Source organism: Amborella trichopoda, chromosome 2 (assembly GCF_054954075.1).
Source record: "Amborella trichopoda isolate Santa Cruz 75 chromosome 2, AtrichopodaSantaCruz75HAP2 v2.0, whole genome shotgun sequence".
NCBI classification, from domain to species: domain Eukaryota; kingdom Viridiplantae; phylum Streptophyta; class Magnoliopsida; order Amborellales; family Amborellaceae; genus Amborella; species Amborella trichopoda.
In genome coordinates this window covers 27578304-27604241 of record NC_142337.1, presented here as the reverse complement: position 1 = coordinate 27604241, position 25938 = coordinate 27578304, and the positions used below count along the sequence as shown (strand labels likewise).

Genomic DNA, 25938 nt, shown 5'->3' with positions numbered 1-25938 from the left:
TTATGTATGAATGAAGAATAAATCCAAGCATGTATAAAGCATGATTTAGGAATGAATGAATCTTGAATTTAAGTATGATATTAGACATGACGTTGTATAGAAATTGTGTGAATGAATAGGATTGTATGCATGTGTTGTGTTCTGTTTTCCAGGACGTGGGTCTTGTTTGTATGAATTGATAAGCATTGTTTTAATTTCTGTTGAGCCTGATAATTGGTGATTTGATGCACTTGTGAGTCTAGTTTAAGTTAGAATTGGTTTCATGTGGTTATCTTGTGTAGTTTAGAACTTATGTCTATTATGACTGGACAGTGGAATTCTAGGGAGAATTAAGGTTCTTGTGACTCTCTATTGGCCTATCAAATAATTTCATAATTGCCTCAAGCCACTGCCATTGGAAAGATCTCTGAGTCTATTTAAGTTTGATACTTATGTCTACTTGAGATTCTTGATAGTTTGAAAGATATGCCTCAATTTATGCATGTATGTCACTGTTAGAAGACTGTAATAATTCTAGAAACATTGCCTCTATTGCACTGAGACTTTACCTAATCTATTGGAGTCCAAATAACAAGAAATAATAGCCATTTAAAAGATCTATTATGACTTTGATGTTTTAACCTGGTTCTAATTCCGTATAATTGTGAAGTTATGATCTAAATTGTGGAGGCATGTCACTGATTGGCAGATTCACTGAATTTCAGAATTGTGACCTATGTAGCCATGGTTTTGGCTAACCAAATGGAGTCCTATTGCTCATAAACCTCTGCCATTTGAAAGATCAGTATGTTGGCGTAAAGTTGCATGTTGGAACTATCTTGATATTCTTGCTAGATTCAGAGGTATGCATTTGTTAAGAGGGACATGTCACTGTTAGTAAAATGTAGAGAATTCCAAAACTGTGGGTTATGTTGTACCCAAGTGTTGACTGATCAAATGACTATCAATTGACTTCATACCACTTTTAGAAGAGAGATAGTTGTGTTTACTTCAATTGCCATGATGTGACTAAATTGGGATTCCTGATGAATCAGGGGCTATGTATATTATTCTATGGCACCGTGAATGCTTCGAATCAGAGAATGCTTATGAGATGAGATATGCGGCTTATGTGATATATGTGAAATGACACCTATTGTGTGAATGATGGTGTCAGCATACTGAGTTAATTGGCATGTGAGCATATTGCATGACCAGTTGTGACAGGGTGACATTTCTAGTGATATGAGAATTTCTCGGCATGCTTTGTGCGTATCGCATTGCCTAGGACATGTGACTTCTCATGAGATGCACATGAGGTGATAATTTATGTGTAACTTCTCGGCATGCTTTGAGCATATTGCATTGCCTGAGATATGTGACTGATTGATATTAGTGAGGTGTCTGCTTTGAGAGTATTGTAGGGCCTAACTATGTGACCGATACCTTTGAGGTGCGCCAAAGTGATATGTGACTGTCTGGCATGCTTTGTGTATATCGATGCTTGAGATGTGAGATTGACCTGAGATATATGATTTCCTGAGTTATGTGGCTGATAAGAGAGAGGTGTTTGTCCTGATGCATAGGGCTAGAGTGTGAGCTAGTGTCTATCAATTTTGTTATGCTCTCTCATATGTGTTGATCTGTTGAATCTAATAGATTGCTAGTGTGTATGTGTTATCTAATATCGTATATTATGCCTGCTCTATCATGAAAAGCATCATTTTGCATTTGTGACATAATTATGATGCACGACTCCTGTTTGATGAGTATGGCATAGAGCCTTGAGCATTGTTGTGATATTATGTGTATAGGTAGGGAAGCATGATGCTGTGATATACATATTGGGTTTCTTAGCTCATTCCTTTGCTTTCATTCTTGTAGATTGAATGATGCAGGTCGATGACGGTGGGAGGAGATCGTGTTTGGTGGACTGAAAGCCCACGCTCGACGAATGGATTTCTGCTCTTGTGTAGGTGTTTGTTAGTCGGCGTCCTTGCAGTTGTTGTTTTGTGAACTTATGTATTTTGTGGTCAGGCCGGTAGTGCCTTGGATGAATTGTAGTATTCTGAATATTGTATATGATTTTTGGAGAATGCTTATGGATATGAAATGACTTTAATTTATCCAGCTTTTGTTATGTTTCTGTTGGGAGTTTTAGTTTTTCTTTCGTGGTTTGCTTCTAATTCCGCCTATCATATGCATTGAGCCACTCCCACCTGAGTGACGTTCGCGACCTTCGGTCGTGATCCTATGCTCTGTCACCCTCCGACTAGGGGTCGTGATAGGGTGACCCTTAATTTTGGCTTAAAGCTTATCAAACTGCTTGATATTCTTGGAGTATAGTTCCCGTTTTTACAGCAGGAATTTCAGTGTGACATTATCTTAGAATGATGGCATAACTTTCAAATTACAAATATTTTTATCATGGCTCCAGAACTATTTTGAAAATATACTCCTTTATATTTCATTTAGAAGTGGTTTTACCTTATTCTGATATATTTTATTCAGTGAACAGTCCCACACAAAAACACATAAAGTTCCTGAAAATTCATTTCACAATCCTGACATACTTTAAAAAACATCTCATAACTTTCAAACCAAAAGAGATATTGATAAGAGGTCTTTTCTATATTAAAATAGATTCAAAGGGGTAACTACCCACAAAATTTTGTAATCAACAGAGATTTTTTTAGTACTCAATTGATCACACAAATGGGAGTCACAGTGCTGGAAAACTCTTGTCTTCACAACATAATTTTCTAGTGTGACTATATGAAAATGGGCATAACTTCCAATCCATATGAAATTTTACCATGGTTCCAAAACTATTTTTAGAATATACTCATTTATCTTTTATTTAAAATTATTTTTACCTCATTCTAATATATTTTGGTTAAGGAGTAGTTCCACCCAAAAACACATAATAAATCTGGAAATTCATTTCACAGTTATGACATACTTCAGAAAATGCTTAATAACTTTCAAAACAATAGAGGTATTAACAAGAAGTCTTTTCCATTTTAAAATAGATTCGAAGAGGTACCTTCCCACAAAATTTTGTGGTCAACAGAGATGTTTTCGATACTCAATCTATAACACAAATAGGAGTCAAAGTTTTGAAAAACAGAGCATATTTTGGTAAGATTTCAATAGCATATACCCACAACCATATTGACAATCACATTCATATACATGCATGAATTTCACACTTGATGAACTAAATAAACATGCATCAAATAAAAGCATGAGAACATGGAAGCTAGATCTACTTACTGTACTAAGTAAACTCTAAAATTCCCTCATAGGTTTCCCTTCAAAAATGCCAAGCTTCTTAAGGCTAAGAGGTAGAACGTGGGTGTGAGAGAGAAAAAGCCCATGAAGGTGAGTATAAGATAAGCAAAGATAGGGGGGCGGCAACATGCAGCTGACAATTGCCATACATGGGGCATGTAGGTGCCACCTGGTACACAAGAGGTATGAAATCAATCATGAGAGAGAGAGAGAAGAAGTTCCTCTGGATTGTCGCACACGGCAGCATCGCACACGGCAGCATCGCACATGACAACATTGCACACAGAAGCATCACGCATGACAGCGTCACACACGGTAGCATCACGCATGGTAGCCTCTCACACGGTAGTGTCGCACACGACAGCATTGCACATTGCAGTGTTGCGCACGACAACGTCATACACCGCAGCATCGTGCACTACAACTTCGCATGCTTGGTAGCATCACACGCTCAGCAGCGTCGCAAGTTCGATAGCATCACGCGTTTGGCAGCATCGCACGCTCGACAGCGTCATGCGCTCGGCAGCGTCGCATGTGGTAGTGTTTGCATGCCAGATCCCTCGTGTCCACAACTCGGCCGCGCACTACCATATGCCGAAAAATTCTGGGTCCTTACAAATGTCATGCCGGTTAAGAAGAAGAATGGGCAAATTCGGGTTTGTATCGACTTTCGACACTTGATTGTGGCATGTCTGAAAGATTACTTCCCTCTTCCATTCACTAAGATGCTTATTGATTCGATGACTAGGTGCCAAGCCTTCTCCTTTATGGATGGTTATTCAAGCTATAACCAAATAACGATGGCACCTGAAGACAAAGAAGCTATGGCTTTCTTGACTCTCAAAGGGGTCTATTACTACACGGTGATGCCATTCGGGTTGATGAACACATGTGCCACCTATCAAAGTGCTATGACCACCATCTTCAAAGATATGCTACATGAAGAGGTGGAATGTTACGTAGATGACCTAATGGTGAATCGGGTGAGAGAAGCACTCACATTTAGAATCTTGAACGATTCTTTGAGCGACTTCGTCTTCACCAACTCAAGATGAATCCTCTAAAGTGTGCCTTTGGCATGCGTCGGGACATTTCCTGGAGTTCTTTGTCAAATATTGAGACTTGAAGATCGAACCTGTCAAAATCAAGGCCATTTAAAAGATGTCATCACCAAGAAATCTTGGTGAGATCAAATCTCTCCAAGGCATGATTTATTATATTAAGAGTTTCATCTCCAATTTATCAGGAAGCTGTAAGCCCTTTACTCACCTGTTAAAGAAAGATGTGCCATTCGAATGGGACAAAGCATGTTGATTGAGCTTTGAAGACCTATTTGTTAAACCCTCCTGTACTCTCAGCCCCTATCCTTGGGAAACCCCTCATTTTCTATGTGACCGCCTTGGATGAGTCATTAGGCACCTTACTAGCACAGAACAATGAAGAGGGAAAAGAGATAGCCTTGTATACTCCTCGATCGAGAAGATATTCTTAGCCTTGATCTTCACCGTTCAAAAGCTCTAAGACTATTTTTTGGCACATGAAGTTTGGCTCATTTCATGATTCGACCCGATTAAGTTTCTCATGATGCGCCCCTATCTAATGAGTCGTCTTTCAAAATAGTCACTACTCCTAATGGAGTTTGGCATCACATATGTGCCAAAAAAATCAGTCAATGGCCAAGCGCTAGCAGACTTCTGGCAGCATACCCTCTTCCAGCAGACTCTCCCCTATCTGACAATCTCCCGGTTGAAGAAGTGTTCTGCATCGATGAACCATATGACTGGAAGATGTACTTTGATGGGGCCTTTCAATCAGAATGAGGCAGCCACTGGAATAGTGTTCTCTACCCCTCAAAATGGTATTGTCCCACTATCCCTCTCTCTCATGGGGGTGAGCTCTCACAATAAAGCCAAATATTAATCTCTCATCATAGGGCTCGAAATTTCTTCTCACATGGACTTGGAACACCTGACAATCTTCGACTCTTTTGAATTGGTAATACAATAGCTCAAGAGCGTGTATGATGTAAGAAAAGACCGTCTCAAGGTCTATTACAACACTGCCAAGTCCCTCCAGGCAAAACTCCAAGAGATATCCCTCGAGCATGTCCCCACATATGCTCAATTCACAAGCCTATGCACTTGCCAAACTTAGTGCAGCCATCCAGATCCCATTGAAAGAGCCCACGCCAATATGGGTTGCCAAATGGAGGCATATCGAACTGGTGATGAAATCGATGCTGAAGACGAGCGGTATTTGTTTCCAGAATACCCTCCTTACGCATTCGGGGCATTGCGTACAGCTAAAGACACCATTGAAGCCACAACAACTGCCGAACAACCCCTTTTTTTTGAGATCAATAAGAAATAGTAGTGTTGTACATCATTTTTTATGTACTTACATCCCTCACATGAATAATGAGAGAGCTAATGACAACTTGGTTCTGCTGGTACTCAAGACACTGCCAGACCAAAATTTTACTGCGAAATAAGCTTCAAACTAGACAACCTGGGACGAGTACTATCATGCCAAGAAATGACCTTACAACTGTAGCCCTATACTAGTGGCTTCATATCACGACCCGCCCTCGACCCCTATTCTGTGCTCGATGGAGGGTGACCGAGTACGGGCTCGTGATCCCAAGGTAGCGCATGTCACTCAGGTCAGAGTTGACTCAACATCATTATATTGGTGATCAGAGCAAACTATGGAAAAGAACTAAATCAATAACTCTAAGAGTAGATGAATATTAAAAATTGGAAGGATCCATACACCAATAAAAATGTATTACATCAAATTGTTCCTAAAATGTTACACTTGAGTTTGGGACACCAGGACCCAATATTAAAATTTTCAAAATAAAGAAAATTCAAGCTGAACTGCCCAACCACATACAAGATCTGAGTTTCTTCTTAAAGGAAAAGAAATGGCTTTGACTCCCGGCTGCAAAACACGTACTGCATGCTCTTCTGACCTGTCGATATCAATCTACAAGAGGGGAGATACAGTGGGATGAGCCATAAAGCCTAGTAAGTAGATCTAGGTGTTATACATCATTATTGAGTCTATCCATGTGTCACAAATAGTTCTTTTAGTTATAAGAATTCACAGTGCAAACGTCATATAAATAAGAAATTATATTAGTGCATCTATTATGAGCGTCATATCAAAAAGTCATAATTATCATTACAATCATCATAAATTCACATGCATTATTTAGGCATCATTCACTCACTCCTTAGTTCACCTATTCTCGAAGTAGAAGCCCTATCCATCAAGATAAGCCCATCCCATTGGTTAGGACTTCTACTGTCTCTCAGGAGGGAGGGAAATGACAAGTGGGTAAATCCACTTCATAATGCCCTCATACTCATGTACACGGTCCCCAACACGCATTGGAGTTTTCGATAGGCACTTACCTTACAAGGCATCACTCACTAGTCTCATCATATAAATTTCGAGGGGTGTGACCCTCCCATTCCATTTTTACCTAACCCTATCCTATCATTCAGTGAGTTAGAGAACATTGCTGGCATCACTTTTCTCAGTGTAACAGTATCCGCTACTGATGGGTGTCCCATCGCGTAGCGTGCAGTATCAATATAACAATATCCACTATCGATGGGTTCCCTATCACGTAGTGGCCAATATCTTAGTACCATAACGGAATTTAACCCACTACCAATAGGTATCCCATTGCGTAGTGTTCATTATCATGGCATCATATCATGCTCAAGCATTTAATTCATTCATGCTAAATCAATGCCTTATGAAAGATAATTCAAATTTTCATCATGCAAAGTTTGAGTCTCACTCAGAACTATTTAGCAGGCACATAACATTATGACACCTAGCATAAAACGCTCATGATATGAAAGCTATCACATTGCATTTACTCTTAGTAATCAACATTAGCATTACGACACTTGTCATATAACATTCGTCATGGAACTATCACAGTAGCATGGCTATTATCAATTTTCACATAACGCATAAGGACATAACACCGTTCACATAATACAATAGCATTGAGTATTCATCACATATAAATTACAACATAATACTCACACTTATCGCTTATCAATGATAACACTGCACCACTTGATTTGTTTAGTGAGTAATCCAGTAAAAGGTAACACAATACGAGCATAGGACTAAAATTTTTGTGACATGTAACGGTGGTGTACCCCTCTTCTTGGAGGCATAACTCCTAGTCTAGGAAGAATTTCAAAATGGTTCAAACATGAAACTTTAATTTTTACACGTGGATCTTTAAAAATGACGGTGGTTGAAGGTATTTGGATGGAATTTGATAGGTCAAAAGCTCGGCACACAGTGAGTGACAATACTAGGATTTCCTGCAACTGTGAACAATGACATACCATCACATTTTGTGGCATACCTCTCAATCTAAAGGGAATTTCAAAATATGATTAATATGAAACTTTAAGCTCATTCATAGATATTTCAAATTGTGGCTGTTTGGAAGATATTGGATATCGTTTGATAGGTCAAAATCTCGATGCAAAATAGGTGACAATTGTTGGAAATTTCAGCAATTGTGAGTAATGACATACCCTATCATTTTGGGGCATATCTCATGATTTATGCAAAATTTTAACATAATGCAAACGTATAATTGTAGTAGACAAGTATGTCTTTCATTCAAGAGTGATTTGAACCCATTTGGACATCGTTTAGTCACTAAAACGTTTAGTGCAAAAACCCTCACAGTTCTTAGAAATTTACTTTTGCTAGTTTGGCATGCTTCAATTAAAATACAGCATTTCATAAGCCAAGATAAACTTTGATGTAAAAACTCATTCAGGTTAAACTAAAATTGCAAGTGAGCTACTCCATAAACTTAACTAGTTTATTTACAATACTCAATCAATCATTCAACCTCATTTTAATTCAACTACATCCATACCCTTTATTCAATCATTTTTTCTCATCTTTATTCCTTGAAATCTGTTACCACCAAATTAATTGATGCATGAGCCCTAAACCTACTTACTTGATGCACATGGTGTCCTCTAACCTCCCACTCATGACCTCCTCAAGCTCAAAGCAAGGGCTTCTCCAAGGGCAGCAGTTTACCCTCACTTGCTTCTTAGAGAGAGAAAGAGAGAGAGAGAGAGAGAGAGAGAGAGAGAGAGAGAGAGAGAGAGAGAGAGAGAGCATGGGGCAAGTGAGGGAAAATGACGTTGAAAGAGGAGGGGAGAGGGTTTAAGTACTTAAAGTGGGTGGGATCCACTGTAGCTGACAGGTATGGCACCGACAAGTGTGGCATTGGCAGGAGTCACATCTTCTCCTTACACCCGCGACAGTGACATGAGCAGCACTACCCATTCTTTACCTTAATGTGCGGCGTTCCATTTCACACGTAGCGTTACCCCTAAGCGTGCGGTGATACTCCTTACAAGCACGACGATACCTCTTTACACGTACGACGATACCTCTTTACACACACGACGATACCTCTTTACACGCATGGCAATACCTCTTTACACGCACGACGTTACTCATTTCACGTGTGGCATTACCTTTATTCACACGTGGTGATGGTCCTTTATATGCATGTGTTGCTCTTCCTCCTCTCTCTTCTACACCCACGACGCTAGGTCTCTTCTTTACACACATGGTGCTAGGCCTCGTTTACTACATTATTACCTTGTGTGTCTCATGACTTGGGAAAATTTGTGGTCCTTATATCATCCCCCCCTTAAAAAGGATTTTGTCTTCAAAATCATATTGATGTTAATAAAAAATGTGGGGGTATTTCTCTCTAATTTTGTCCTCTCATTCCCACATTGATTCTTCTCTTGAATGATATTGCCATTGTACCCAAACCAAGGGGATTTCTTTACTACACAAAACCTGTACTCTCATGCCTAATATCCCAATTGGTCAAGTCTTCCCTGATCGGGATTGGTTTGCACTCCAAAACATGGAACGGGTCAGGTTGATATTTTCATTGCAGGGATACATGAAAAACATTGTGAATGTTGGCCAATCTAGGTGGCAAGACAAGCTAGTATGCCATGTTCCCAACCCTTTCTAAGATTTCAAAACTCCTAATGAATCACGAGCTTAATTTTCCTTTTCTGTCAAATCTCATTATGCCTTTCGTTGGCGATACTTTCAGGAAGACCTAATCCCACTTCAAACTCGAGGTCTCTCCTGCGATTGTCGGTGTAACTCTTTTGCTGACTTTCGGTTGTCTTGAGCCGTTCTAAAATTAAGGTGACCTTTTTAGATGTTACTTGAACAATTTCAGGCCCCAATAATTTTCTCTCGCGAACCTCATCCCAACAAATGGGCGACCTACATTTTCTTCCATATAGGGCCTCATATGACGCCATTTGAATACTGGCTTGGAAGTTGTTGTTATAGGCGAACTCTATTAGAGGCAGATGGTCTCCCCAGCTTCCCTTAAAATAAGTAACACAAGCCCTTAGCATGTCTTACGAAGTTTGATTGGTTCTCTCTGATTGCCCATCTGTCTGGGGGTGAAAGGCGGTGCTAAAGGTAAGTCTGGTTCCCAAGGCTGACTGCAGATTTGTCCAAAACCTAAAGGTGAACCTGGTGTCCTTATCAGACATGATGCTGATAACTATTCCATGTAACCTTACAATTTCTCTGATGGATAACTGGGCTAACTTGTCCAGGGTGTAAGTTGGGCGAACCGGTAAAAAGTGAGCAGCTTTAGTTAATCGGTCCACAATGACCTTGCCCTACACTTGACCTTGGCAGCCTAGAAACAAAGTCTATCATGATGTGTTATCATTTCCACTCTGGTATGGGCAAGGGCTGTAACAGTCCAGTAAGTTTCTGATATTCTGCCTTCACTTGCTGGCACGTCAAGTACTTAACAACAAATTGTGCCACATCCCTCTTCATGTTGTTCCACTAGAAGACCTTTTTTAGGTTCTAGTACATCTTTGTACTCCCTGGGTGCCGTGTAGCGGGAGTGGTATACTTCTTCTAGAACAACCTTTTTTACACTTCTATCATTAGGAACACATTAAACCTCAATAACTCATCACTGCCCATAGTGAAATCCTATTTTTCTTCCATATTCATTTATTCTAGGACTTTCATAAGTTGAGGATCGCGTCACTCAAATCTGTTGAAAGAGCTGAGGCTCTATCCTCATACACGAAAGCATTCCGACCCCATCATAAAGGGCAGAGTTGGGTGCCATTCCATTGCATCCTCTAGCAATCTTATTTCTCGAACCATCAGGTGTGCCACTGATACTACAGCTTTTTGGGTTAGGGCATCGACTACCACGTTAGTCTTGCCCAGATGGTAATCGATTGTACAGTCGTAATCATTCAATAAGTTCATCCATCTTCTTTGCCTTCTATTCAACTCCTTATGGGAAAATAGGTATTTGAGGCTCTTATGATCCGTGAACACCTTGAGTTGGGCCCCATAGAGGTAGTGTCTCCATATTTTCAATGCAAACACTACAGCCGCAAGCTTTAAGTCATGAGTTGAATAATTTTGTTCATACGGCTTGAGCTGCCTGAAGGCATAAGCAATGACCTTCCCGCTTTGCATGAGTACATACTCGAGCCCTTTATGAGCAACATTGGTGTAAATCATAAAGTCCTCATTTCTTTTGGGAAAGGTCAATATCGGGGCTGTGGTGAGTCTCTTCTTAAGTTCCTGGAAGCTTCCCTCACAGTCATCTGACCACACAAATCTCACATTCTTCTTGGTCTGTCGAGTAAGAGGAAGCACTATCTTTGAGAATCCCTCTACAAAGCGCCTGTATTATCCCGTTAACCCTAGAAAACTATGAATTTCAGTCACATTTGCTAGTTGCTCCCACTTGAGTATGGCTTCAATCTTAGAGGGGTCGACTGTGATCCCATCTTTAGAAATGATGTGCCTAAGGAAAGCTATATTGGGGAGCCAAAACTCACTCTTACTTAATTAGGCATATAATCTTTCTGAGTTCAAAGTTTGCAAGACAATTCTCAGATGTCGTTCATGCAGTTCCCGGCTCTTCGAATATACCATGATATCATCAATAAAGACCACTACAAAATCATCCAGGAAAGGTCGGAACACTTTATTCATCAAATTCATGAATACAACGGCGGCATTGGTTAACCCAAACGGCATTACAAGGAACTCATAGTGACCATATCGAGTTCTGAAGGCGGTCTTTGGGATGTCTCCCTTCTTGACTCGCAGTTGATGACACCCCGATCAGAAGTCGATTTTTGAAAATACTTGGGCCCCTTGGAGCTGGTCGAAAAGGTCGTCAATCCTAGGCAGGGGATGCTTATTCTTCACTATTACCTGGTTCAACTGCTTAGAGTCAATACATAGCCTCAGAGACCCATTCTTCTTCTTCACAAATAGGACCAGTGCACCCTAGGGTGACACGCTGCGTCGAACGAATCCCTGATCCAACAATTCTTACAACAGTTCTTTCAACTCCTTCAACTCTACTGGAGCCATTCTATACAGGACTTTGGAGATGGGAACAGTGCCATAGACTACATCTATCTCAAATTCAATCTCCCTTATTGGAGGTAGGAACGGTAATGCTTCTGGAAATACTTCATGTACTTTCTTACTACTGGTATCCCTTTTAGCTGAGACTAGATGCCCAGATTTTCAACCACATAAGCTAGATACCCTTCACTCTTCTTAGCTAGGAGGCGAGAAGCCCAAAGTGCAAAGATAAAGTGCAGAGGGGAAGTTTCCCTGGTGCCCTCAAAGTGTAGCTCAGCTTGGTCAGGTCGTCTAAAGGTCACCTTCTTTTCATGGCAATTGACGGTGGCATGGTGTGTGTACAACCAATCCATGCCCAGAATAACGTCAAAATCCTGAATCTCTAAGAGGATCAAGTCTACAGGAAGGTCACACCAATCAATTGTAATTCCACACTGTCTATACGCTTTATCAGTTTCCATAGTATCCCGCATAGGTGTGCATACTACTAGAGTAAAATCAAGACATGTGGGCTCAACATTTATATAGCAAGCAAAAAGGGGTGCAACAAAAGAGTGATAGGAACCAGGGTCAATTAAGGCTCTAGCTTTAACACCACAAATAGAGAGCGTACCGCTAATCACCGACGTAGACACCTTGGCTTCTTACTCGGTAAGGGCAAATACTCGTCCTTGTGTCTTTGGTCGGTTCTCCGTCTTCGTCAAAGGGAAATCCTTGACCCAATGGCCTGACTGATCACACCTGAGACACTTGTCCAGCTTCTTGTAACATTCGGTGGTAGTGTGGTTGTTCCTCCCACAATGAGAACAGATCGGGAGTCGTCCATTCTCCAGGTTGCTCGAAAAATTCTTCTGGGCCTTCTGGTTACGCTGGTAAGGCCTTCCTCTAATGTCCCTCTTTGGAAATTGCTGAGGCTTCTTCCTAAAGTTTCCCGAAGATGCGGGCTTCAACTTTCCTTCCGTTCTTAATAGATTGTCCTTGCAATCTCTGTCAATCTTCAAAGCGAGGTCTACGATTGAGGCATATGACTTAAGGTTGGCTGACAGTACTCTCCCTCTAATGTCCTGCTGAAGGCCCCTTTCAAATTTAGTCTCCTTTCGCACCTTAGTGTTAATGATGTGAGGTGCGTATCTAGAAAGCTCCGTAAATTTAACGGCGTATTGCTCCACTATCATAGCCCCTTGCTGAAGCTCAATGAACTCTACTTCCTTACTCTCCCTGACGGAGTCTAGGAAGTACTTCTCGTCAAATGCCGTCAGGAAGTTATCCCAAGTGGTCTCGGTTCCTGACTCTCTCCAAGATTTTTTTACTGAGTTCCACCAATATTCAGCCTCTTCCTCCAGCATGAAGGTTCCCAACCTGACTTTCTGCTCATCCGAGCAGTGTAACACTTCTAGAATCTTCTCTATATGTCTCTTCCACCTCTCAGCTTTCTCTACCCATCCTTACCCTAAGAAGGTTGAGGGTGCCAGTCTTCTGAATCTTTTTATCAGGCTACTGTCATTTTGCTCTGGGGTAGGTGTAGACTGGGCTGGCATCGACTCCTTCATCATTTGGGTCATTGCCCCCAGAGTCCTATAAAACTCATCGAGTATCTCGGTGTTCTCATTGTTGGAACTCAAAATGTTGGCACAAGCCCTCGGCATCTTCAAACTAGCACAGGAGCATCCAGTCACTAATCTATCCTAAATCTATTCTAAGGACTCTTCTGCAATCCCCCTAGGCTAAAAATCCTATCCTGGTTGCTCTGATACCATAACTGTCACGACCTCGCCCCCGACCCCTACTCCGTGCTCGATGGAGGATGACCGAGTACGGGTTCGTGATCCCAAGGTAGCGCCATGTCACTCAGATCAGAGTTGACTCTACGCCGTTATATCGGTGATCAAAGCAAACCATGGCAAAGAACTAAATTAATAACTCTAAGAGCAGATAAATATTAAAAATTGGAAGGATCCATACACTGATAAAAAATGTACTACGTCAAATTCTTCCCAAAATGTTACACTTGAGTTTAGGGCACCAGGATCCAATATAACATTTTTCCAGAATAAACAAAATTCAGGCTGAACTGCCCAACCACATACAAGATCTGAGTTTCTTTTTAAAGGAAAAAAAATGGCTTTGACTCCCGGCTGCAAAACACATACTGCATGCTCTTCTGACATGTCGATATCAATCTACAAGAGGGGAGATACAGTAGGATGAGCCATAAAGCCTAGTAAGTAGATCTAGGTGTTATACATCATTATTGAGTCTATCCATGTGTCATAAATAGTTCTTTAGTTATAAGAATTCACAGAGCAAACGTCATATAAATAAAAAATTATATTAGTGCATCTATTATGGGCGTCATATCAAAATGTCATAGTTATCATTCAATCATTACAATCATCATAAATTCACATGCATTATTTAGTCATCATTCACTCACTTCCCAAAGTAGAAGCCCTATCCATCAGGCTAAGCCATTCCCATTGCTTAGGACTTCTACCATCTTTAAGGGGGGAAGGCAATGACAAGTGAGTAAATCCACTTTGTAATGCCCTCATACTTATGCACACAATCCCCAACACGTATTGGGTTTTTTGATAGACACTTACGTTATAAGGCATCACTCACTAGTCTCATCATATAAATTTTAGGGGGTGCGACCCTCCCATTCAATTTTCACCTAACCCCATAATTCAACGAGTTAGGGAACATTGCCGGCATCACTTTTCTTAGTGTAACTGTATCCGCTACATATGGGTGTCCCATCGTGTAGCGTGCAATATCAGTATAACAGTATCCACTACTAATGGGTGCCCCATCGCGTAGTGGCTAGTATCATAATACTATAATAGAATAGTATACATTGCCAATGGGTGTCCCATTGCGTAGTGGTCATTATCACGATATCATATCATGCTCAACAATTTAATTCATTCATGCTAAATCAGTGCCTTATGATAGATAATTGAAATTTTCATCATGCAAAGTTTGAGTCTCACTCAGAATTATCCAGCAGTCACATAACATTATGACACCTAGCATAAAACTCCCATGGTATGAGAGCTATCACATTACTTTTACGCTTAGTAATCAACATTAGCATTAAGATACTTGTCATGTAACATTCGTCATGGAACTATCACAGTAGCATGGCATTTATCAATTTTAACATAACGCATAACTGCATTGCACCGTTCACATAACACAATAGCGTTGAGTAGTCATCACATAAAAATTATCACATAACACTCACGCTTATTGCTTATCAACGATAACACTGTGCTACTTGAGTTTCTTAGTGAGTAATCCAGTAAAAGGTAACACAATACGAGCATAGGACTAAAATTTCTGTGACGTGTAACGATGACATACCCCTCTTTTCGGAGGCATAACTCCCAATCTAGGGAGAATTTCAAAATGGTTCAAACATACAACTTTAAGTTTACATGTGGATCTTTAAAATGGCAGTGAGTTGAAGGTATTTGGATGACATTTGATAGGTCAAAACCTCGACACATAGTGAGTGATAATACTAGGATTTCATGTAACTGTGAACAGTGACATACCATCATATTTCGGGGCATAACTCGCAATCTATGAGGAATTTCAAAATGAGGTTAACATGAAAATTTAATCTCATTCATTGATATTCAAATGGTAACTGTTTGGAAGTGATTGGACTTTGTTTGATAGGTCAAAAGCTTGACAAAAAATAGGTGGCAATTGCTGAAAATTTTAGCAACTGTGGGTAATGACATACCCTATCATTTTGGGGCATATCTCTTGATTTATGAAAAATTTTAATATGGTAAAAAACCTTTTTTTTTGTAGTAGACATGCATATCTTTCATTCAAGACTGGTTTAAGACCATTTGGACATCGTTTGGTCATCGAAACGTTCGGTGTAAAAACCCTCACATTTCTTGAAAATTTACTTTTGCAAGTTTGGCATGCTTCAATTAAAATACAACATTTCATAAGCCAAGATAAAATTTGATGTAAAACCTCATTCTGGTTAAACTAAAGTTGTAAGTGAACTACTCCATAAACTTAACTAGTTTATTTGCAATACTCAATCAATCATTCAACCTCATGTTAATTCAACTACATCCATATCCTTTATTCTATCATTTTTTCTAAACTTTATTCCTTGAAATCTATTACCACCAAATTAATTGATGCATGAACCCTAAACTTACTTGCCTGATGCTCACAGTGTCTTCAAATCTCCCACTCGTGGCCTCCTCAAGCTCCAAGCAAGGGTTTCTCTAAGGGTAGTAGTTCACCCTCAATTTGCTTCTTAGCGAGAGAGAGAGAGAGTATGGGGCAAGTGAGGGAAAACGACGTTGAAAGGGGAGGGGAGAGGGCTTAAGTACTTAAGGTGGGTGGGATCCACTGTAGCTGACAGGCACAACACTGATAGGTACGGCACTGACAAGTGCAGCACTAACAGGTACGATACTAACAAGTGTGGCGTTAGTAGCAGTCGCATCTTCTCCTTACACCCGTGGTAGTGACATGCGTGACACTACCCATTCTTCACCTTCACGCGCGGTGTTCCTCCATTTCACGCGAGACAATACTCCTTACATGCGTGGAGAAACCTCTTTACACGCGTGGCGATACCTCTTTACACGTGCGGTGATACCTCTTTACATGCACGTCGATACCTCTTTACACGCGTGGTGATACCTCTTTACACGCATGATGTTACTCATTTCACGTGCGGCGTTACCCTTATTTACGCGCGGCGATGGTCCTTTATATGCACAACATTGCTCGTGTGTAAGGACTAAGGTTTTCTCAGCGAAGAAAATACACACGACGGTAGGAGTGTCAAACAGAGGGTAACACCATCTGTGAAGTGAAAGGGGAGTGCCACGTGTGAAGAGAGGGAAGTAGTAACGTCGCTCGTGAAGAGAGAGAAAGAGCAACACCGTGCTGGTTAGGTGCCTCGATCTCACCCTCCAGGTCGGGTTGACCTGGTGGCATGGTTCTAGGTTCGAGATGGACCCGAGATCTGAGATCGCTCTCTCGAGAACCACGTAAAGAAGACGTGGGCAGGAGTACCCACCGGTGAGAGAGGAATTAGGATCGTGTGGCGGGGCTTACCTCACGTGGGTCCGTAAAACGCTCGGACTAGCTCGCGTGGGAGACCTCGTAGATCACGTTGGAATGCCCTCCTGGCCTATGGCCGGTTAGGAATCGCCTCCCTTGACCTGTTTCTCTTTTCCTGCAAACACACTCACACATCAAAGATACAGAGGGTGAGTTCACACATGCATGTGTGTACTCAAGAAAGAAATAGAAAAGAACATAAGAGAATCCGTGTAAATTAGATAGCCTCACGGCGTCTTCTGGACGTGAGACTCTCGATACATATTTTACAAGAAAGAAATAAAAAAAAAAGGAAAAATAGAGAGAAAGGAAGCGTTTGTCTTTGAAAAAGAGAGGAAGAGGAATAAGAGAGAAGGCTAAGGTCAGCTTAACTCTCGCTAAACCTTCCAAAGGGGCAAAAAAGAATGAGAGAAGAGAAGAGAAGAAAAGAGATAAGAGGAGAAAGTGAGAGAAGAAGTTTGAACAGGCGGCTGGGCTGACACAATGATAAGACCAGTACAGCGACTGATTTTGTGTGGTAGCAAGACGATAACTCAAACCGGCATGGCGATAATACTGCTCGACGACAAGACTCACATTAGCACAAGGCTCAGCCTACCTTCTGGTCAAACAAGCGATGGAGAGAAAGAGAGGAAGTGAAGACTAGCTTGACTTTCGTTAGGTCTTCCAAAAGAGAAGAAAGTGAAAATAAAAGTGATAGAAAATGAGAGAGATGAATGAAAATGAAAATAAAATAGAATTAGAAAATGGAAAAGGGACTAAACTAAAATAAAATGAAATAAAGTAACATAAAGTGAATACATTAAAATAGAGTAAAATAAAATAAAATATAAGGGATGGAAGAAAATAAGATAGGATGAGATAAATAAATATAAGAGTTAAATGAAATAAAACAAGTAACTAAAATAAAATGGGATATGATAAAATAAAATAAGATAATAAAATCAATAATGAAATAAATAAAATAGAATTGGGTAGGAAAAATTAGATGAAATGAATGGGGGTAGATGAAATTAAAGGAACATAAGCTAAGATGGATGGAGTCTTTAAGTAAAACGAAATAATAGAAATAAAAGACATTAAAAAAAAAATTTAATTAAGGGAGAAGGGGGTTTATTTGGATGAGAGAGATAGAGGGAAGAGTATTGGATTTGAAAGGAGAAGGGGTGTTTAGAATGCGTGTTGGTTAAGAGAGAGAGAGAGGATTGGATATTGGGTATATGTGGGTGAAAGAAGATAACCGTGAGATAAAAGAAGAAAGGGGAGATTGATTGAGAGACTTGAAGTTGAACGAAGTGAGGAGAGGTGGACCAAACTTTGACGAAATGAAAAGTGAACCGGAAAAACGAAACGAAAAGAATGAAAGGGGATGGGTTACAAGTGGGTTTTTTTAGAAAGAGGATGAGAGTTTGCACGGAGAAGATAGGAGAGCCAGCAGCAAGGTAATCGAAGAGGATGGTGGCAAGGAAGAAAGGCGAAGATGGCTGAGGTGGTTGCAGGCGGTGATTGAGGAAGAAGAGGGTGAGGTGATGGCCGCTAGTGGTGGTTGCAGCAGGAAGTGGCGGATAGAGAGAGGGCTGCGAGAGTAGCTGGGAGTTGCAGAGGATGAGAGAGAGAGCAGTGGCGGATGATGAGGAGAAGGTCGCAGCAGAGAGCAGAACAGGTGACAGGGGTAGAGACGCGTGGAAGGGATGTGATTGAGAGAGGTGGAGATGGGGAGAGATGGTGGCGAAAGTAGGGAGCGGATTTTTGGGTACAGGAAGGAGGAGAGGACGTGAAAGCATATTAGTGGAAGCGTGGGGCTGCTGGTTGCAGGAGGCCTGTTGTTTTTTCTTATCAGAGAGAGAGAGAGCGATGGGAGGTAAGGGCGCAGCAGGTTGCCGGGCAGTAGTGAAGAAGATGAGGAGAGAGAGGGGACGGCGAGTGTAGGACAGGGAAGGTTGGTTGCTGAGTAGCAGGCGGCAGGAGAGAGAGGGTTAGTGATGGCAGAGAAAAGTGGTGACTGGAGTTGGCTCGGCAGTGGAGTTGGCTCAGCAATGGAGTTGGAGAGAGCACAACAGTGTGAAGGAGTTGTGCACGGCGATGGGTTGTGGTTGGTAACGCGCTGAAGATGGGTTGGTGTGATGAACGGCATTAGGGGTTGGTTGCATACAGTGATGGGTTATGTTTGCACACGGCGATGGGGTTGGTTGCATACGGTGATGAGAAGAAAAGTTTTGGGAAATGGTGATCGCGTAGGACCAAGGAGAGTGAGAGGGAAAAAGGGGACACAAGGGTGCACAATAAGGGTGATGGGAGGGATCATACCAAAAGAAAGGTATGGAAGGTGGACATGGGGACTATCAAAAAGAAAAGGCGAAGGTGGACTCAAAGGTGCACAAGAAGCAAGTGAACGTGCGGGAAGCATGAGAAAGGAAGAGTGGTCATGAGGGACTATAGGGAAGGAAAGAGAGAAGAAGAGAAGGAGAAAGAGTGAAACACGGGCTCATGCTGGTGTTCATGAAAGAGGAGAGAGAAAAATAGGAGAGAGAGGGGAGAGAAATAGATTGAAGAGAGAAGAGAGAAAAAGAGAGTTACTTTAAGTCCAAGGGTACCACCCAAAAATTTCTCTCTCGTTCATCTCTCTCAAAAAACATGACCAAACAATGAAAAACGTTTGAAATTTTATTAAGCAAAGTCGGGTCCATTACAATAAGATATAACATAATATATATAAACTTTCACCTAAACATAGATGGATTAATCAAAATCTACCTTAATTATTAAAAAATACAATTTATTTGAATTAAAAAAATATAAAAATAGGGGCAAAATGATGATTTTGCCCTGCCCAGCAATATACAATTCCAAAACAGTCTCTGTTGCACCCATAAAACGTGTGCGATTTTTCTAAGCCGATTCGGGGTTGTTCCAATACCCGTTTGGCTAAAAGATGATCGTTTTCTCGTTGGGCTTGACATTACGATAGATTTGATACTAACTTCGAGTCACGGATTGTGTTTTTAGGCCACGATCATGGGACTTGAAATTTCTATAAATCTTGAAAACTTCCGATCGATAGTGTGCTCGTTTCTTGATGTATTCATTTGATTTCTTTACTGATTACACTGAGCATGCTGTCACGATCGCGTTGTAACAAATGCAGCTCGATTTCGTGCTCGAACGAAGATTTTACCATCTTGGGTTTGTGGTCAGAACTTGCATTCCTGCGGCCGAAATTTTACAGCAACTTCAAACTTTTGTTCGCCAAATCTAACCGTTCATCACACATGGGGTTCGGAGCAGACATAGCCCCGAACCTTATGCACGCAATGCAATTGATTTCGTGTCAATCGGGTACGTGAGCGCCGTGATATGGCCGCTTGAGTGGGTCGTGTTACTGCTGATTGTCCTGTAACCTTGATCACAAATCGTCATCTTCTCTCTAGCTTTTTTCCTTACTCGAACATCGTCACGGGACGTGCCACATATCAAAACGCTCGTCTTGACGAGGCGAACATGTTCACAAAATTTGAATGCAATCTAAAGTAAAATGAGGGAGATATGAGTCTTCAAAGTTGTTGTTCGTGACGGTGAAAACCAGTATCCTTTAATAGAGATTGGTGCAGGGAGGGCACACGGGAATAGCGTGCAGCCTCTCCCTTTTAAGTCTTTTACCCACAACCTTGTCCTGAAACATTTGTTTAAGTCAAAATTTGACTCTTAGGGGTTTTCAACCATGATGGATCCAATGGCGATGGTCCCACAGCCATCTTATTCTCCAAAAAATAGGGTTCTAGTTATAGGGTTCGTTTCAAGTTGCTAGAGGTCGATTTTTCTGAAACTGTTTCTTTGTCTGCATTGCCTTAGATATGTCAGATTGTGACGAAACTTGGCAAATGGCCTTTTGAAGTACTTAGGAACAATCTCACCCGTTTTGGGGTAATTATGAGACTATAAAAACTTCCATTATCAATCAGGGCTTTATTGACCGGCTTCTCCTTTATTCCGCATCGGCGACCCAAGGTGTTGAAAAATGTCATCAAACAGCTTGCCTCGCCAAATATTGTGCTTTGAGAGAAGCGAGAAGGACAACATTAGGATAATTTCCATCGATTTTATTTTCTTTTTTCTTCTAACCATAGGATCACGTGAACGTCGAGGAGATATCCACACAATGTTGTAACTAGGATGCTCAGAAGTTTGGATGCATTTGTTGTAGGTCCATTCATGGAGGCTCTGGGGGAGAAGAGACTTTTGAGGGATCCTATCGAAGTCCTCACCCTCACGTGAACTGTTTTGTGATTTGGAGGGATTAGTATTTTAAGTCCTCACCCTGTCAGATGGTACCTGTGATAGCCTTGTGATGATGACTGGGCTACGTGTTCACCTAGCACCGAAGAAGGGATGATGACTGGGCTACATGTCCACCCAGTACTGAAGAAGGGATGTCGACTGGACTACGTATCACCCAGACAAAGGAGAAGAAAAGAGAGAGATAGAAAGGAGCGCAAAAGAGAGAAAAAGAGAAAGAGAGGCATACACGGCGCTGCCACTACGGTGCATGTCAGGAGAGAGAAGAAGAGAATGACTGGGCTACGTGTACACCCAGCACTGAAGAAGGGAGAAAGAGACAAAGAAGAAAAAAAGAGAGAGATAAATGAGGAGAAAGAAAGGACAGAGAGAGAGAAAGAGAGGCATGCATGGCACTGCCACTATCGTGCATGTTCGAAGAAGAGAATGACTGGGCTACGTGTTACCCAGCACTGAGGATAGAAGAAAGAGACGAAGAAAAACAGAGAGAAGAATAGAGAAAGAGAGAGAAATAGAGAGAAATAGAGAGAAAAAGAGATAGAAGCGGGGGAGAGAAAAAGAGAGGCATGCATGGTGCTGCCACTGCCGTGCATATCAGAGGAGAGAAGGAGAAAGAAAGAGAGAGAGGAAGCAGGTCACACACAGTGCTACCACTGTCGTGCATATCAGGAGAGAGAAGAAGAGAAGAAAAGGAAGAGAGAGAAGAAGGGAAGAAGAGAAAGAGAAGGGTACGTGCGGCACTGCCACTATCGTGCATATCAAGAGAAGAGAAGAAGAGAAAGAGAGATGGGGGATAAAGAAAGAGAAATAGAGAGGTAGAGGAAGAGATAGAAGAATAGAGAGAGAAAGGGAAAGAAGGAGGTAGGGAGATAGAAAAAGAGAAAGAGAAATAAGGAGAAGAGCTACTGCCTTGACCAACCCGGCCTCATGGAGAAAGGTCTTTTAAAGTCTTATGCCCCAAACAAACCGCCAAGGGGTGCCTTTAGAAAGTCCTCACCCTTGTTGGACGTTGTTGGAAGACATTTTTCATCATCATGGGTCCTCGATACGGAATAAAAGGGAGAAGCCGATCAATAAAGCCTAACAAACAATGGAAATTTTGAAAGTCTCAAAATGGCCCCAGAACTGGTTTAGATATTCATAAGCACTTCAAAAGGCCGCCTACCAAGTTTCGTCGCAATTCAACATGTCTAAGGTAGTATAGAAAAAGAAACAATTTCTGCAGAATCAGCCTCTTGCACCCTGAAACGGACCCTATAACTAGAAACTATATTTTCGATGTGTCAAATTACTGTGGGACCACCACCATTGGATCCGACACAGTTCAAAATACCTAGGGGTCAAATTTCAACTTAAACAAACATTTCAGGAAGACATTATAGGCAAAAGAGCGAAACAGGAGGAGCCGCACGCTATTCCTGTGCGGCCCCCTGCAACTAAACTCCATTAAAGGGACGATCACAGATAGTGGCTCACGATATCTCCCTCGTCCGAGATTGGATCATGCTCAAACTTGTTGGAGCGTGTTTGTCTCATCGAGATGAGCGTTTCAACATGTGGCACGCCCCGTGACGACTCTTGAGCACGAAGAAAAGCTAGAGAGAAGTTGCTGATCCATGAAAGAAGTTACATGAAAATCAGCAACGACACACCTCGCTTGAGCGGCCAAATCATAGTGATCGCGAGCCCGATCGATGTGAAATAAATTGTATTGCGTGCATAAGGTCCATCACTATCACTGGTCCGAACCTCACGCATGATAAACTGTTAGATCTCTCACACAAAGCCGATGAAGTGACTACAAATTTTGGTGCCGCAATTCCAAATTCTGGCCAAAACTCAAAAGTTGCGAAATCTTCGTCCGAGCACAAAATCGAGCTGTGCTTGTTGCCACGCAATCATGATAGCATGCTCAGTGTGATCCAGTGAAGAAACCATGAAAACATATCAAGGAATGAGCACACTATCGATTCGAAATTTGTAAGATTCATCCAAAATTTTAGTCACATGATCGTGGCCTAAAAACACGATCCATGGCTCGAAGTAGGTATGAAATCGATCGTCATGCCAAGCCTTACAATAAAACAATCATTTTTGGATCACACGGGCACCAGAGCAACCTTGTATCATAAATGAAAGATCATGCAAGTTTTAGGGCAGCAGTCGAGATTATTTTGAAATTCCACGAATTGTTAGGAAGGCGCAAATCTATCATTTTGCACCCTATTTTTCTATTTTATTTAAATCAGTTAAATCTTAATTTTTAGCAATTAGGTTTAATTTTATCAATCCTCCCATGTTTGGGCAAAACTCTGTATATATCAGTACTATCATTGTACGTAGACAGATCAGCCAAAGAGACTTTTGCTTAATAAATCTCTATTTACGATATGAGAAAGAGAGGTAGGAGAGAGAAACTTTTGGATTGGTACCCTTAGGTTCAAAGTAAGTCTTTCTCTCTCTTCTCTTCATTTCTTTCTTCTTCTCTCTCTTCTTCTCTCTCTTATTCTTCGTCTTGGCTTTTCTCAAGAGGCCACGCAGGACAGTGGCAGTGCCGTGCATGCCTATTTCTTTCTTTCTTCTCCTATGGTTGCACAGGTCGCGCATAGAGATGGCAGCACCATGCGCGAGCTTCTTTCTCCTTCTTTTTGTTCATCTCTATCTCTCGGCAAGGCTCGCAGACAGTGTTGCTCATCGCTGTTTGCAGATGTGTCTTCGACGTCTCTGCGAGGAACACAGACGATGAAGCCTATTGCCGCCTGCAGGGGTCTTCCCCTATTGCCCGCCTATCGCCGCCCACGAAGGGTCGCGGCAACACTTATCGCCATCCGCAAGCTCTTTTTGTGCCCCCAGCGCCTATCGTAGTCCTCGAGCTTCCTTTGCACGCTCGGTGCTTATCATTATCCGGAAGCCTCTGTCGTACGCTCGGTGCCCATCGCCATCTACAGATTTCTTTTGCGTCCCATGCCTATCGACTTGTGCCTCATAAGGAACTATTGCCACACGCTTCAAAAGTGGCTATCGCTGCGCGCTTCACAAGAGGCTATCGTCTCCCTCAAAGAAGTGTGCTGCCTTCTCGTGTTGTCAACGATGATGCTTAGCGCCGCCCATAGTTCACTGCTCACCCTCCAGCCATGAGCAGTAGTGCCTAGTGTCGTCCAAAGGTCGTGACACTGTTGCTCCACGACTGTGAATGGCAAGGTCTAAATGCCATCGGGGTCCCCTCTCTACGCCATCTCGTGCCTTCTCTTCATTCTCTTCTCTTCTAACTTGACTGATGATAGACTCAGCATAGTATTGCCATAACGATCTGGTTATCGAGCAGTATTGTTGTCGTGTTGGCCCTGAGTACCATGCTCATCTTGTTTGCCACACCAGATTAGGACAGTCATATCGGCCTCAGTTTCTAGTAGTATTACCTTGCTGGTTTTAATAGAATGCCCGTCTTGCTACCATTCCAAGTCAATCATTGTATTGATCCAGCTATCATGCTGGTCTCATCTCCTTACTAAGTTCTCTTCTCTTTTCTACCTTTATTTCGAACTGTCCACTTCATCACCCTCACTTATGAATGTGCATTTCCATAAGACAACGGTGGTTCCTTCGGTTCTCTTGTCTTGCAAGTTAACCATGAGAATGTTGTGCAGAAAACAAGGAGATTGCAGGTCAAGGGAGGCGATTCTGAACCAGCTGAAGCAGCTGGGGGATTACCGTCGTGATATAAGAGGGCACCTGCATGAGTTAGTCTGAGTAAATCACGGACCTAAGTGAGGTTGGTCCCCACCTCACGTTAAAATTCCTCTCTCACTGGGACATCTGCCGTTGTTCTAGGAAAGAGGTTCCCGAGAGAATGATCTCAGGTCCCAGGTCTTCCGAATCTGAGACACGTGTCACTTGATCACCTAGATCCGGGGAGGCGAGATCGAGGCACCTAACAAGCTTAGCGACTCCACTAGTTGCTCAAATCGAGGTGGTTCACTCTTGCTCAGTATGTCCTTTTACTTTCTACATTACGTTCTATGGCATCTGGGTACTCAAACCGTTCATTCGAGTTGGAGATTTTTTCATCCCCGCTCTCGTGAGCATCCCAGGGAAGCGAACTGCTCAAATTTCCTTCCCTACACTCCTTCAGAGTCAGGACTCACAGTCCGGCTCCCAGGTTCTCTCCTGGATTGATGCGAAAAGGGACTTAAAGGTCCCTGACTCCCCGCTTCCTCACCTTGGTGGACCCTCCACCAAGGCCCCTTGCATTAGTAGCAAATTTGCTGCCGCACATAGCACACACCCTGCTACTGGCAAGTCCCTTCCGGTCATATTGCTGAGGTATGCCGGAAGGTTGCCTCGATCGCTTTCGCGAAAGACAAGCAGGTTGCCATCGCTCCTGAGGGTCGCCGTAAGGCAACCCCCATACTCCTTCACCACCCCGAACCTCTACACCTAGAAGCTCGTCACACAAAGGCGGAGATCCTGGGGTCTCCACCCCTTGCATACACCTAAAGGCTCGTGGTCCATCTACTCGAGCCACACCTCGGGGAAACTTTCATGCTGCCTTGAGCTCGTGTCCAAGGCTAGGCCTTCTCGGGCCGAACCTTGCACGCACCATGCACCTACATCCCACAGCTCGGGGCAGCGCCAGTTTTGCGCCAGCTCGAGCACACGAGGGTCCACTACTTTGCCCTCCTTCTCCGCACACACGGATTCACCCTGTGAGAGATAGGCCGATCTCTCACGGACACATGCTTGTAGGTCTCGGCCTCCTAAGGCCGAACCAGCTGACTTAGC

At 42.2% G+C, this 25938-nt stretch overlaps 1 long non-coding RNA gene across 2 annotated transcripts; it reads right to left on the bottom strand.

The window, feature by feature from the left end:
- Positions 1-6020: 6020 nt before the first annotated feature.
- On the bottom strand, positions 6021-19300 carry LOC148783182 (uncharacterized). 2 transcript variants are annotated; one of them, XR_016050518.1, is made up of 2 exons: positions 16858-19300; positions 6021-6261 (listed from the first exon to the last, which is right to left on the bottom strand). It is a non-coding gene; the product is annotated as an uncharacterized LOC148783182 (long non-coding RNA). The 2 variants fall into 2 exon arrangements; XR_016050517.1 differs by lacking the exon at positions 6021-6261 and adding an exon at positions 15781-16602.
- Between the last annotated feature and the right edge of the window lie 6638 nt (positions 19301-25938).